This window comes from Pan troglodytes, chromosome 13, assembly GCF_028858775.2.
Source record: "Pan troglodytes isolate AG18354 chromosome 13, NHGRI_mPanTro3-v2.0_pri, whole genome shotgun sequence".
Classification (NCBI taxonomy): Eukaryota; Metazoa; Chordata; class Mammalia; order Primates; family Hominidae; genus Pan; species Pan troglodytes.
In genome coordinates this window covers 24,384,158-24,398,284 of record NC_072411.2, presented here as the reverse complement: position 1 = coordinate 24,398,284, position 14,127 = coordinate 24,384,158, and positions in this window count along the sequence as shown.

Sequence of the window (14,127 nt, the reverse complement as noted above, 5' to 3'; positions counted from 1 at the left end):
AAAAGTATATGGCATTGAAAGTAGTGAAGTGCTCCAAGGAAGACAAACAATTTATAAACTTGGAGCTTCTCAAACAGAGAACATGATTACAAAAAGGGTAATTTTATAAAATGAAATTAGAGAAACAAATTTCTATGCTAAAGGGATTTGTAGATAAACATAGTCTAGTACATCCCCAAGATAGATGGAGGTAACAGGCATGGGGTTATGTTGTTGAGTATTTAATTTTAAGCACAGTTAAAAAAAATCCTACAAACATGTAATATTAAAGTAAAAAAAATTAGAATACTCTCAAACTTCTACTCAACAACATCATATTCATATTCCAGAATAAGCTAGAATATAGTCTTTGACTTTGAAAAGAAATCTGTGTTGAATTTAGATATCAATATATAGATAAGCTGTCATAGACATGCAAATTCAAGGCAAAGACACCTCAGCTATGAAAAAAAAACTAATTTTTTTATTAAAACTGATTTGTCCTGAGGAAAACAAAACTAAACTAGCAAATATGCACTTCAAGTTGTGATTAAAAAATAAATTCCGTTCAAAGAAAACTTAGAAATTTGCATATGAAAGAATTTACAGACAACATTTTTTTCATTTAAAAATGAAATCAAGTTTATACAACTGTCATATAATACACAGTGTAAATGTTACAGTTCTTAAAATAATAGTCATAAGACATAAAAATAGTTTAACAATTAATGCTTTAGGCAAAAAATCTCATTTGACGCCCATAAAACCAGGAGGTGTGGGGGTAGAACAAGTGGGAAGAATTGTAAATGTGCTAATTTCCTCATCTTTTATGAAGGGTAGTCAACAACTGCCATTCCATTTATGAAACTGATACATGCAGAAACATAAGTTTAAAACTTTTCATTAAGGCCAGGCGTGATGGCTCACGCCTGTTATCTGAGCACTTTGGGAGGCCAAGGCGGGCAGATCACCTGAGGTCAGGAGTTCGAGACCAGCCTGGCCACCGTGGTGAAACCCTATCTCTACTAAAAATACATAAATTAGCCAGACATGGTGGCGGGTGCCTGTAATCCAGCTACTCAGGAGGCTGAGGCAGGAGAATCGCTTGAACCCGGGAGGTGGAGGTTGCAGGAGCCAAGATTGTGTCACTGCACTCCAGCCTGGGCGAGAGAATGAAATTCCGTTTCAAAACAAACAAAAACCTTTTTATTACAAAGCTTATCTAATTTAGTTTTGAAACAAAAATGAACAAGTTGGTAACAATTGGCAGACTTTGGAGAAATATTGAATTATTTTTCTGTAAGAATCAGTTTGGATAAATGTAATTTCAAAAATTATAGTTTTGATTTATTTATTTATTTTGGATGACGTCAGCTGATAACAACAAAATACATTATGACTAAATTGCTTCCTTTCCACAGCTGCTTGTGGAACTCCCTTAGTCCTCTTTCCTTCTTGAACAATGATGTATAAGTAAAGATAATATTGTGGACAATATAAGGTAATTACACTTTTTTAATGGCTCTTTTCCATGTTTTGGTGAACTGTATGACTTTTACCAGTTTTTGCATCTGGCCTCACAGAAGTCTGATCTCATATCATAGACCCTGGAGAGATGTTAAGCAAATATATAAACATTATATGCATGATTTGCCTGCAGTATGAAACTTGACTATTGGATTTTTAATTCAATTCAATGAACTCAAGCATTACATCCTTGTCATTTCATTAAAGTCTCAGAAAGTGATTGCGCTTTAAACTTTCACTTTTATTTGCTGGCTTTGATCAACGACTCACCCTCATCTTTCTCTACATGCATCCCAACTGCAGTTCTACTTTCTTTCCTGGTAATCCCTAGATTTTGGTCCATGAATTTAAGCTCTGTGTGATTCTTTTAGTCCTGGAGAGTACACTTTCATAAGGTCTGACTTATGAAAGAGCAAAAATAAATAAATAAATAAAACTCAATTCCCACCAAAAACAAAGAAAATATTAACGAAAGAAAGAAGGAAAGAGATGGAGAGAAGTCAGGAAGGAAGGAAAAAAAGGAAAAGGAAGAAAGAAAGGAAAGAAGGAAGAAATAAAGGGAAAAGGAAGGAAAGAAGGAAGAAAAAGAGGAAAAAAGAGAAAGAGAACAGAGGAGAAGAAAGGAAGGAGGAAAGAAGAGAAGGAAAAAAGGAGGGAAGAAAGACAGGAAAGAAAGAAGAAAGGGAGGGAAGAAAGAAAAGGAACATAAATGGAAGGAAAGATGGCAGGGAGGAATGAAGAAAAGAGAAAAAGAAGGAAGAAAGGAAAATACACTAATGATATTTGTCATCTTTTTATGTACATTTGGGCTATTTGCATTTGGAAACATGTGTATTCAAGTCGTTGTCAATTATTATTTGTCCTTTTTATGTTAGGTTGTAAGAGTTCTGTGTGTATTCTGGATACTAGAACTACCTTAGCCTGTTAGGCTGCTGTAACAAAATACCACACACTCGTCAGCTTAAATAACAAATATTTTTCTCACTTCCAGTATTGGAAGGTCCAAGATCAAAGTGCTGGCAGATTTGGTATCCGGTGAGGGTCCCCTTTGATTACAGACAGTAACTTTCTTGCTCTGTCCTTACATGATAAAGAGACAGAGGGCTCTGATTTATTTCTTTTCTTGTAAGGGTGCTGATCTCACCAACAGAGTTTCACCTGACTTCATCTAAACCTGACTAACTCCCAAAGGTCCTACTTCCAAATACTATTGGGATCAGAGATTCAGACTTTAACATTTTAACATATGGAATTTGAGGGGACAAAAACATTCAGTAAGACTTTATTAAATATATGATTAACAAATATTTTCTCTCACTTTTAGATTTTGTTACAAAAAAATCTTGCAGAACTCACAGGCCCTCAGTCCACTTTGGGGAGCTGCCTGAAGTTGACATGGATGCATTGCTCCAGAGTAAAGCCCACATTATGCACCCCACTACCCTTTGTGGAACAAAGCAGCTACATCATGGTATCATCTTGAAACCAGAGTCACTGTTAGAGGGCTCCCTGCTCTGGGGGCCAGTTGCCATTGTGTCTCTTCATCCCTGAGTGCTCACCATTATTTCATCATGCTCACACAAGTGGTTGCAGTGCCATGACACTGACTTCTTGGAGCCTAAGCTCAGATAAATGTCTGTCACTCTGGTGCCTGAGCCCACACAATACTATGTCCACAGGAACAAGTGGTTCTTCACAGTGTTGAGGCCAACCCTGGGCTGGCTGAACCAAAATGAGTAAGCATCCCCCTCCTGAAAATCAGCCCAGTAACTCTATCTCTGGCAAGCCTGCCCCTCAGCCAAATGAACTGCCATGCATGTGCAACCACAGCTGGAGAACTAGCCCAGTGGTCTGCACCAAGCCCACCCTAGAGCCATCTGAACTGCCATGCATGTACACCTCCAGCTTGAGAACCAAACTGGCAACTTACACCCAATAAGACTATGCCACAGACACAATTAACTCCTGTAATCTAGGCCAATGAGGCATTCACAGACATTGCTGTTGAGTATTATAGGTGAAGAAACTGCATGTAGGTTACACTGCTACATTCACCAAAGCCAAAGTCAATGTGCCATACCCAACAGACACCCTGGGATTCATCTACAGAAAACAAACAAACGAACAAACAAACAAACACCTCTATGCCTACAAAAGCTGCTTCAGGCAGCTACCCAAAGTGTACTGAGGACCTGTTTGACCTGCAGGATTTTTTTTGTAACAAAATCTAAAAAATGAGAGAAAATATTTGTTAATCATATATTTGATAAAGGTCTTGCTGAAGAGACAATTGTTGGGTGAGATATGAGCATCCAGATCAAGGATGCTCAAAGATCCATGAATACATACAATTCACAAAGGTCCTGATGTGGACACATTATAATCAAACAGTCAAAAGTCAAAGACAAGGAGAGAATTCTTAAAGTAGCAAAAGTGTCAAGTCACATATAAGAAAAGACTATCAGAATATTTTTTAGGCTGTAAGAATACTTATCAGGAGCTAATTCTCAGGATGATAATTCCTGTAATGAAAACATGTGAAAGTAAAAAACCCAGTGGTAGAGCTAAACTTATAATCAAACAGGATACTTCAGTACCATAATCATGCTATGTAAATCTTTCAAACCTCTACCATAGAGGTTACAAGTCAGAATGGTCAAAAATGATTAGAGCTACAATCAGTTGCTAAGAAACACACTATACATAAAGATGTAAATTTAGAATAACAAATATAAATTATGAGGGCAGGATAAAAGTCTAAAATATTTTCATTTCACCAAAATTAAGTTATTATTGGATTACATAAGTCTATTATAACTACAGGTTTCTTTATGTTAGCTTGTCAGTAACTACAAAGAAAGAAATTGCAGCATATACAATGATGAGAAAGAGAAAGGAATAAAAGTTTAGCAACACGGAAAAATACCAAACCACAAAGCTAAACAATGATAAACAATTAGAGAGGAAGAAAATACCAAAAGATCTATTTAAAAAATCCCAGGAAACAATTAGCAAAATGGCAGTAGTAAGTCCTTACCTATCAATATTAACCTTAAATGTAAGTGGATTAAATTATCCAGTCAAAAGATGTAAACTGGCTGGATGGGTAAAAAAACCAAGCCCTCCTGAAAAAAATGAAACCCAATTATATGCTGCCTATATGTACAAGAAGTACATGTAGTATATTCTCTCTACAATTATATATAGTATATTCTCTCTACAAGAGAATCACTTCACTGGTAAGCACCGCACAGACTGAAAGTGAAGAGATGGAAAAGGTATTCCATGAAAACAAAGACCAAAAGTGAGCAGCAGTAGCTAGATTTATATGAAATAAAATAGATTTGGGGTCAAAAACTGTAAAAAGAGACAAAGAAACTCACTGCATAAAGATAAGTGGATTTATTCAGCAAGATAATATAACATTTGTAAATAGATATCCACACAACACCAGAACAGCCAACTATATAAAGCAAATGTTATTAGATTTAAAGGGAGTGATGAACCTCAATATAATGATAATAGGGGATTTCAACACCCCATTTTCAACAATGGACAGATCATCTAGACAGGAAATCAGCAAACAAACATCAAACTTAAACTGCCTTCTGTACCAAATGGGCCTAATTGACATTTACAGAACAATCTATCCAACAGCTATAGAATACACATTCTTCTCAACTAACATAGTACATTATCCAGGATAGATTATATACTAAGCCAAAAAAAGTCTCTACAGAGTCAAGGAGATAAAGATTACATCAAGTATTTTCTGACCTCAGTGGTATAAAATTAGAAATCAATAACAGAAGAAACTTCAGAAATTTTACAATACATAGAAATTAAACAACATTCTACTGAAAACCCATGGTTCAATAAAGAAATTAAAAGAGAAATTCAAGTTTCTTGAGACAAACACAGATGAAAATACCATATACCAACCAAACTTATAGAGTACAGCAAAAAAAAGTTGTAAGAGGAAAGGTATAGCAATAAACACCTATATCAAAAAAGTAGAAAGATCACAAATAAAATATTTAGCATCATTACTCAAGGAACTACAAAAATAAAAGCAGATTAAATACAAAATTAATAAAAGAAAATGTAAAGATCAGAGAACAAATAAATGAAATCGAGACTAAAAAGCAGTACAAAATATTAACTAGAGTTAGTTTAAAAACATTAACAAAATGGAAAAAACCTTTAGTTAGAAGACGAAAAAAACAGAAATGACTCAAATGAAATCAAGGAAGAAAAAGGTAACATTAAAACTCTTACCACAGAAATACAAAAAATCATAATAGAATATTATGAACAATTACTGTCTGAAAAATTGGAAAACCTAGAAGAAATGGATAAATTCCTGGACACATACAACCTACCATGATGGACTTATGAAAAAATAGAAAATGCACATCTGAAGAAACCACCAAGTCCAACATTACCCTGCTATCAAAATTAGACAAGGATACAAGCAGAAAAGAAAACATAAATGCAAAAATTCTCAAAATAAATATGAGTAAAATGAATTCAACAACGCATTAAAAAGATCATTCGCTTATTATCAAGTGAGATTTATTCCAGAAATCTAAGGTCGGCTTAACGTATGCAAATTAACAAATGTGATAAAAGGAGGAGCCAAGATGGCCGAATAGGAACAGCTCCGGTCTACAGCTCCCAGCGTGAGCGATGCAGAAGACGGTGATTTCTGCATTTCCATCTGAGGTACCGGGTTCATCTCACTAGGGAGTGCCAGACAGTGGGCGCAGGTCAGTGGGTGCGCGCACTGTGCACGAGCCGAAGCAGGGCGAGGCATTGCCTCACCTGGGAAGCGCAAGGGGTCAGGGAGTTCCCTTTCCGAGTCAAAGAAAGGGGTGACGGACGCACCTGGAAAACTCGGGTCACTCCCACCCGAATATTGCGCTTTTCAGACCGGCTTAAAAAACGGCGCACCACGAGACTATATCCCACACCTGGCTCGGAGGGTCCTACGCCCTCGGAATCTCGCTGATTGCTAGCACAGCAGTCTGAGATCAAACTGCAAGGCGGCAGCGAGGCTGGGGGACGGGCGCCCGCCATTGCCCAGGCTTGCTTAGGTAGACAAAGCAGCCGGGAAGCTCGAACTGGGTGGAGCCCACCACAGCTCAAGGAGGCCTGCCTGCCTCTGTAGGCTCCACCTCTGGGGGCAGGGCACAGACAAACAAAAAGACAGCAGTAACCTCTGCAGACTTAAATGTCCCTGTCTGACAGCTTTGAAGAGAGCAGTGGTTCTCCCAGCATGCAGCTGGAGATCTGAGAACGGGCAGACTGCCTCCTCAAGTGGGTCCCTGACCCCTGACCCCCGAGCAGCCTAACTGGGAGGCACCCCCCAGCAGGGGCACACTGACACCTCACACGGCAGGGTATTCCAACAGACCTGCAGCTGAGGGTCCTGTCTGTTAGAAGGAAAACAAACAAACAGAAAGGACATCCACACCGAAAACCCATCTGTACATCACCATCATCAAAGACCAAAAGTAGATAAAACCACAAAGATGGGGAAAAAACAGAACAGAAAAACTGGAAACTCTAAAATGCAGAGCGCCTCTCCTCCTCCAAAGGAACGCAGTTCCTCACCAGCAACGGAACAAAGCTGGATGGAGAATGATTTTGACGAGCTGAGAGAAGAAGGCTTCAGACGATCAAATTACTCTGAGCTACGGGAGGACATTCAAACCAAAGGCAAAGAAGTTGAAAACTTTGAAAAAAATTTAGAAGAATGTATAACTAGAATAACCAATACAGAGAAGTGCTTAAAGGAGCTGATGGAGCTGAAAACCAAGGCTCGAGAACTACGTGAAGAATGCAGAAGCCTCAGGAGCCGATGCGATAAACTGGAAGAAAGGGTATCAACAATGGAAGATGAATGAAACGAAGCGAGAAGGGAAGTCTAGAGAAAAAAGAATAAAAAGAAATGAGCAAAGCCTCCAAGAAATATGGGACTATGTGAAAAGACCAAATCTACGCCTGAATGGTGTACCTGAAAGTGATGCGGAGAATGAAACCAAGTTGGAAAACACTCTGCAGGATATTATCCAGGAGAACTTTCCCAATCTAGCAAGGCAGGCCAACGTTCAGATTCAGGAAATACAGAGAACGCCACAAAGATACTCCTCGAGAAGAGCAACTCCAAGACACATAATTGTCAGATTCACCAAAGTTGAAATGAAGGAAAAAATGTTAAGGGCAGCCAGACAGAAAGGTCGGGTTACCCTCAAAGGGAAGCCCATCAGACTAACAGCGGATCTCTCGGCAGAAACCCTACAAGCCAGAAGAGAGTGGGGGCCAATATTCAACATTCTTAAAGAAAAGAATTTTCAACCCAGAATTTCATATCCAGCCAAACTAAGCTTCATAAGTGAAGGAGAAATAAAATACTTTACAGACAAGCAAATGCTGACCGATTTTGTCACCACCAGGCCTGCCCTAAAAGAGCTCCTGAAGGAAGCGCTAAACATGGAAAGGAACTGGTACCAGCCGCTGCAAAATCATGCCAAAATGTAAAGACCATCAAGACTAGGAAGAAACTGCATCAACTAACGAGCAAAATCACCAGCTAACATCATCATGACAGGATCAAATTCACACATAACAATATTAACTTTAAATGTAAATGGACTAAATTCTCCAATTAAAAGACACAGACTGGCAAGTTGGATAAAGAGTCAAGACCCATCAGTGTGCTGTATTCAGGAAACCCATCTCATGTGCAGAGACACACATAGGCTCAAAATAAAAGGATGGAGGAAGATCTACCAAGCAAATGGAAAACAAAAAAAGGCAGGGGTTGCAATCCTAGTCTCTGATAAAACAGACTTTAAACCAACAAAGATCAAAAGAGACAAAGAAGGCCATTACATAATGGTAAAGGGATCAATTCAACAACAGGAGCTAACTATCCTAAAAATTTATGCACCCAATACAGGAGCACCCAGATTCATAAAGCAAGTCCTGAGTGACCTACAAAGAGACTTAGACTCCCACACATTAATAATGGGAGACTTTAACACCCCACTGTCAACATTAGACAGATCAACGAGACAGAAAGTCAACAAGGATACCCAGGAATTGAACTCAGCTCTGCACCAAGTGGACCTAATAGACATATACAGAACTCTCCACCCCACATCAACAGAATATACATTTTTTTTCAGCACCACACCACACCTATTCCAAAATTGACCACATACTTGGAAGTAAAGCTCTCCTCAGCAAATGTGAAAGAACAGAAATTATAACAAACTATCTCTCAGACCACAGTGCAATCAAACTAGAACTCAGGATTAAGAATCTCACTCAAAGCCGCTCAACTACATGGAAACTGAACAACCTGCTCCTGAATGACTACTGGGTACATAACAAAATGAAGGCAGAAATAAAGATGTTCTTTGAAACCAACGAGAACAAAGACACAACATACCAGAATCTCTGGGATGCATTCAAAGCAGTGTGCAGAGGGAAATTTATAGCACTAAATGCCCACAAGAGAAAGCAGGAAAGATCCCAAATTGACACCCTAACATCACAATTAAAAGAACTAGAAAAGCAAGAGCAAACACATTCAAAAGCTAGCAGAAGGCAAGAAATAACTAAAATCAGAGCAGAACTGAAGGAAATAGAGACACAAAAAACCCTTCAAAAAATTAATGAATCCAGGAGCTGGTTTTTTGAAAGGATCAACAAAATTGATAGACTGCTAGCAAGACTAATAAAGAAAAAAAGAGAGAAGAATCAAATAGACGCAATAAAAAATGATAAAGGGGATATCACCACCGATCCCACAGAAATACAAACTACCATCAGAGAATACTACGAACACCTCTATGCAAATAAATTAGAAAATCTAGAAGAAATGGATACATTCCTCGACACATACACTCTCCCAAGACTAAACCAGGAAGAAGTTGAATCTCTGAATAGACCAATAACAGGAGCTGAAATTGTGGCAATAATCAATAGTTTACCAACCAAAAAGAGTCCAGGACCAGATGGATTCACAGCCGAATTCTACCAGAGGTTCAAGGAGGAACTGGTACCATTCCTTCTGAAACTATTCCAATCAATAGAAAAAGAGGGAATCCTCCCTAACTCATTTTATGAGGCCAGCATCATTCTGATACCAAAGCCTGGCAGAGACACAACCAAAAAAGAGAATTTTAGACCAATATCCTTGATGAACATTGATGCAAAAATCCTCAATAAAATACTGGCAAACCGAATCCAGCAGCACATCAAAAAGCTTATCCACCATGATCAAGTGGGCTTCATCCCTGGCATGCAAGGCTGGTTCAACATATGCAAATCAGTAAATGTAATCCAGCATATAAACAGAGCCAAAGACAAAAACCACATGATTATCTCAATAGATGCAGAAAAAGCCTTTGACAAAATTCAACAACCCTTCATGCTAAAAACTCTCAATAAATTAGGTATTGATGGGACATATTTCAAAATAATAAGAGCTATCTATGACAAACCCACAGCCAATATCATACTGAATGGGCAAAAACTGGAAGCATTCCCTTTGAAAACTGGCACAAGACAGGGATGCCCTCTCTCACCGCTCCTATTCAACATAGTGTTGGAAGTTCTGGCCAGGGCAATCAGGCAGGAGAAGGAAATAAAGAGTATTCAATTAGGAAAAGAGGAAGTCAAATTGTCCCTGTTTGCAGACGACATAATTGTTTATCTAGAAAACCCCATCGTCTCAGCCCAAAATCTCCTTAAGCTGATAAGCAACTTCAGCAAAGTCTCAGGATACAAAATCAATGTACAAAAATCACAAGCATTCTTATACACCAACAACAGACAAACAGAGAGCCAAATCATGAGTGAACTCCCATTCACAATTGCTTCAAAGAGAATAAAATACCTAGGAATCCAACTTACAAGGGATGTGAGGGAACTCTTCAAGGAGAACTACAAACCACTGCTCAAGGAAATAAAAGAGGATACAAACAAATGGAAGAACATTCCTTGCTCATGGGTAGGAAGAATCAATATCATGAAAATGGCCATACTGCCCAAGGTAATTTACAGATTCAATGCCATCCCCATCAAGCTACCAATGACTTTCTTCACAGAATTGGAAAAAACTACTTTAAAGTTCATATGGAACCAAAAGAGAGCCCGCATTGCCAAGTCAATCCTAAGCCAAAAGAACAAAGCTGGAGGCATCACACTACCTGACTTCAAACTATATTACAAGGCTACAGTAACCAAAACAGCATGGTACTGGTACCAAAACAGAAATATAGATCAATGGAACAGAACAGAGCCCTCAGAAATAACGCCGCTTACCTACAACTATCTGATCTTTGACAAACCTGAGAAAAACAAGCAATGGGGAAAGGATTCCCTATTTAATAAACGGTGCTGGGAAAACTGGCTAGCCATATGTAGAAAGCTGAAACTGGATCCCTTCCTTACACCTTATACAAAAATCAATTCAAGATGGATTAAAGATTTAAACGTTAGACCTAAAACCATAAAAACCCTAGAAGAAAACCCAGGCATTACCATTCAGGACATAGGCGTGGGCAAGGACTTCATGTCCAAAACACCAAAAGCAATGGCAACAAAAGACAAAATTGACAAATGGGATCTAATTAAACTAAAGAGCTTCTGCACAGCAAAAGAAACTACCATCAGAGTGAATAGGCAACCTACAACATGGGAGAAAATTTTTGCAACCTACTCATCTGACAAAGGGCTAATATCCAGAATCTACAGTGAACTCAAACAAATTTACAAGAAAAAAACAACCCCATCAAAAAGTGGGCAAAGGACATGAACAGGCACTTCTCAAAACAAGACATTTATGCAGCCAAAAAACACATGAAAAAATGCTCATCATCACTGGCCATCAGAGAAATGCAAATCAAAACCACTATGAGATATCATCTCACACCAGTTAGAATGGCAATCATTCAAAAGTCAGGAAACAACAGGTGCTGGAGAGGATGTGGAGAAATAGGAACACTTTTACACTGTTCGTGGGACTGTAAAATAGTTCAACCATTGTGGAAGTCAGTGTGGCGATTCCTCAGGGATCTAGAACTAGAAATACCATTTGACCCAGCCATCCCATTACTGGGTATATACCCAAATGACTATAAATCATGCTGCTATAAAGACACATGCACACGTATGTTTATTGCGGCATTATTCACAATAGCAAAGACTTGGAACCAACCCAAATGTCCAACAATGATAGACTGGATTAAGAAAATGTGGCACATATACACCATGGAATACTATGCAGCCATAAAAAATGATGAGTTCATATCCTTTGTAGGGACATGGATGAAATTGGAAACCATCATTCTCAGTAAACTATCACAAGAACAAAAAACCAAACACCGCATATTCTCACTCATAGGTGGGAATTGAACAATGAGATCACATGGACACAGGAAGGGGAATATCATACTCTGGGGACTGTGGTGGGGAGGGGGGAGGGGGGAGGGATAGCATTGGGAGATATACCTAATGCTAGATGACGAGTTAGTGGGTGCAGCGCACCAGCATGGCACATGTATACATATGTAACTAACCTGCACAATGTGCACATGTACCCTAAAACTTAAAGTATAATTAAAAAAAAAAAAAAAGAAAGAAAAAAAAAGAAATGGAGAAAACACAAAAGATCGGGTTGCAAATAAACCTTATGAGAAACATAAAAAAAAAAAAAAAAAAAAACAAAGAAAAAATAATTAAAAAATAAAATAAGGCCAGGCACAATGGCTCACACCTGTAATCCCAGCACTTTGGGAGGCTGAGGCGGGCAGATCACTTGAATCCAGAAGTTACAGACCAGCCTGGGCAACACGGTGAAATCCCCTATGACCCCCGTCTCTACAAAAAATACAAAAATTAGCTGGGCGTGGTGGTGTGCTCCTGTAGTCCCAGCAACTTGGGAGGCTGAAGTCGGAGGATTGATTGAACCCTAGAGGTAGAGACTGCAGTAAGCTGAGACGCGCCACTGCATTACAGCCTGGGCGTGAGAGTGAGACCCTGTCTCAAAAAATAAATAAACAAAACAAAATTAAATTTAATTAAGTGCTTAGAACAGTGACTGGCCCAGAGCAAGTACTGCAGACGTTTGTCAGCCTTTGTTACGGCTGGAATGTCAACAGCCACTGCCCATTCTGGCCGCGTTTCAAACTCCGACTGCGTGCGCCCCCTGGAGGGTATTGGAATTCCTGCACCTGTGGAGGGTTGCTTTCTTCCTTGGGCTTCCTCAAGGCGGCCTTGAGTTGGTAAGCTTCCCATTGCCAATGCTAAGTAATGGAAATTCCTGTTAGTTTAGCTTCGTTATCATGGACATCATTTGTAGGGAGTGATTTTGTAAATCCTACAGGATGTGATGCTGCATATTTCCACAATCTAATTTGTAATATAAAATGTTCTAATAACTAGAAAAATAAAAAAAAAACAAATGTGATACATCACATTAACAGAATGAAGGATAAAAACTTACGATCATGTCAATAGAAGCGGAGAAAGCACTTTTCAAAATTCAACATTCTTTCATAACAAAAGCTCTCAACAAAGTAGGTATAGAAACTATGTGCCTCAACACAATAAAGATCATACATGAGAAAACCTCAGGTAATATTATATGAAATGGTAAAAAGTTGTAAACCTTTCCTCTAAGGTCTGAAACAAGACAAGGATCCCCACTTTCATCAACTCTATTCAACACAATACCAGAAGTCGTAGACAGAAAAATTAGGCCAGAGGAAGAAATAAAGGGCGTCCAAGCTGGAAAGGAATAAGTCAAATTATTCTCTCTCTCTCTCTCTTTTTTTTTGCAGATGATATAATCTTATATTTAGAAGCGCCCAAAGACTCCACAAAAATTTCTTAGCTAATAAACTTATTCAGTGAAATTGCAGGATACAAATCAACACACATCAGTAGAATTTTTATAAACTAACAGTGATCAATCTAGAAAAAAATGAAAAAAAAACCAATAGTTACAAAAGAAAAAAGATACCTAGAAATAAATTTAACCAAGGAAGTGAAAGAACTCTACATGAAAACTGTGGAACATTGATGAAAGAAACTGAAGAGGAAACACATAGTAAAAAAATCCCTTGTTTATGAATTAGAAGTATTAATATTGTTAAAATGTCCATACCAGCCAAAGTGATTTATATGTTCAATACCATGTCTATCAACTACTAATGACATTCCTCACAGAGATATATTTTTTAAACTCTTAAAATGCATATGGAACTAAAAAAGACCCTGAATAATCAAAATAATCTTGTGGTGGTGTTTTTTTAAAAAAATACAAACATACAAAAACAAAGCTTGAAGCATTGCACTACGTGATTTCAAAATATACTACAAAGCTATGGTAACCAAAGAGCATGGTATCGATACAGAAACAGACTCATAGATCAACAGAACAAAATAGCCCAGAAATAAATCCACACATCTACTACCAATTGACTTTTATTTTTCAAATTGTAAATGTATTTTATTTTGTAAGCAACAATCAAAATATATTGTACTACTGATTTTTTCAAATATTAAATGGGATATTAACAAAATGTGTCCACTTTTATGAAT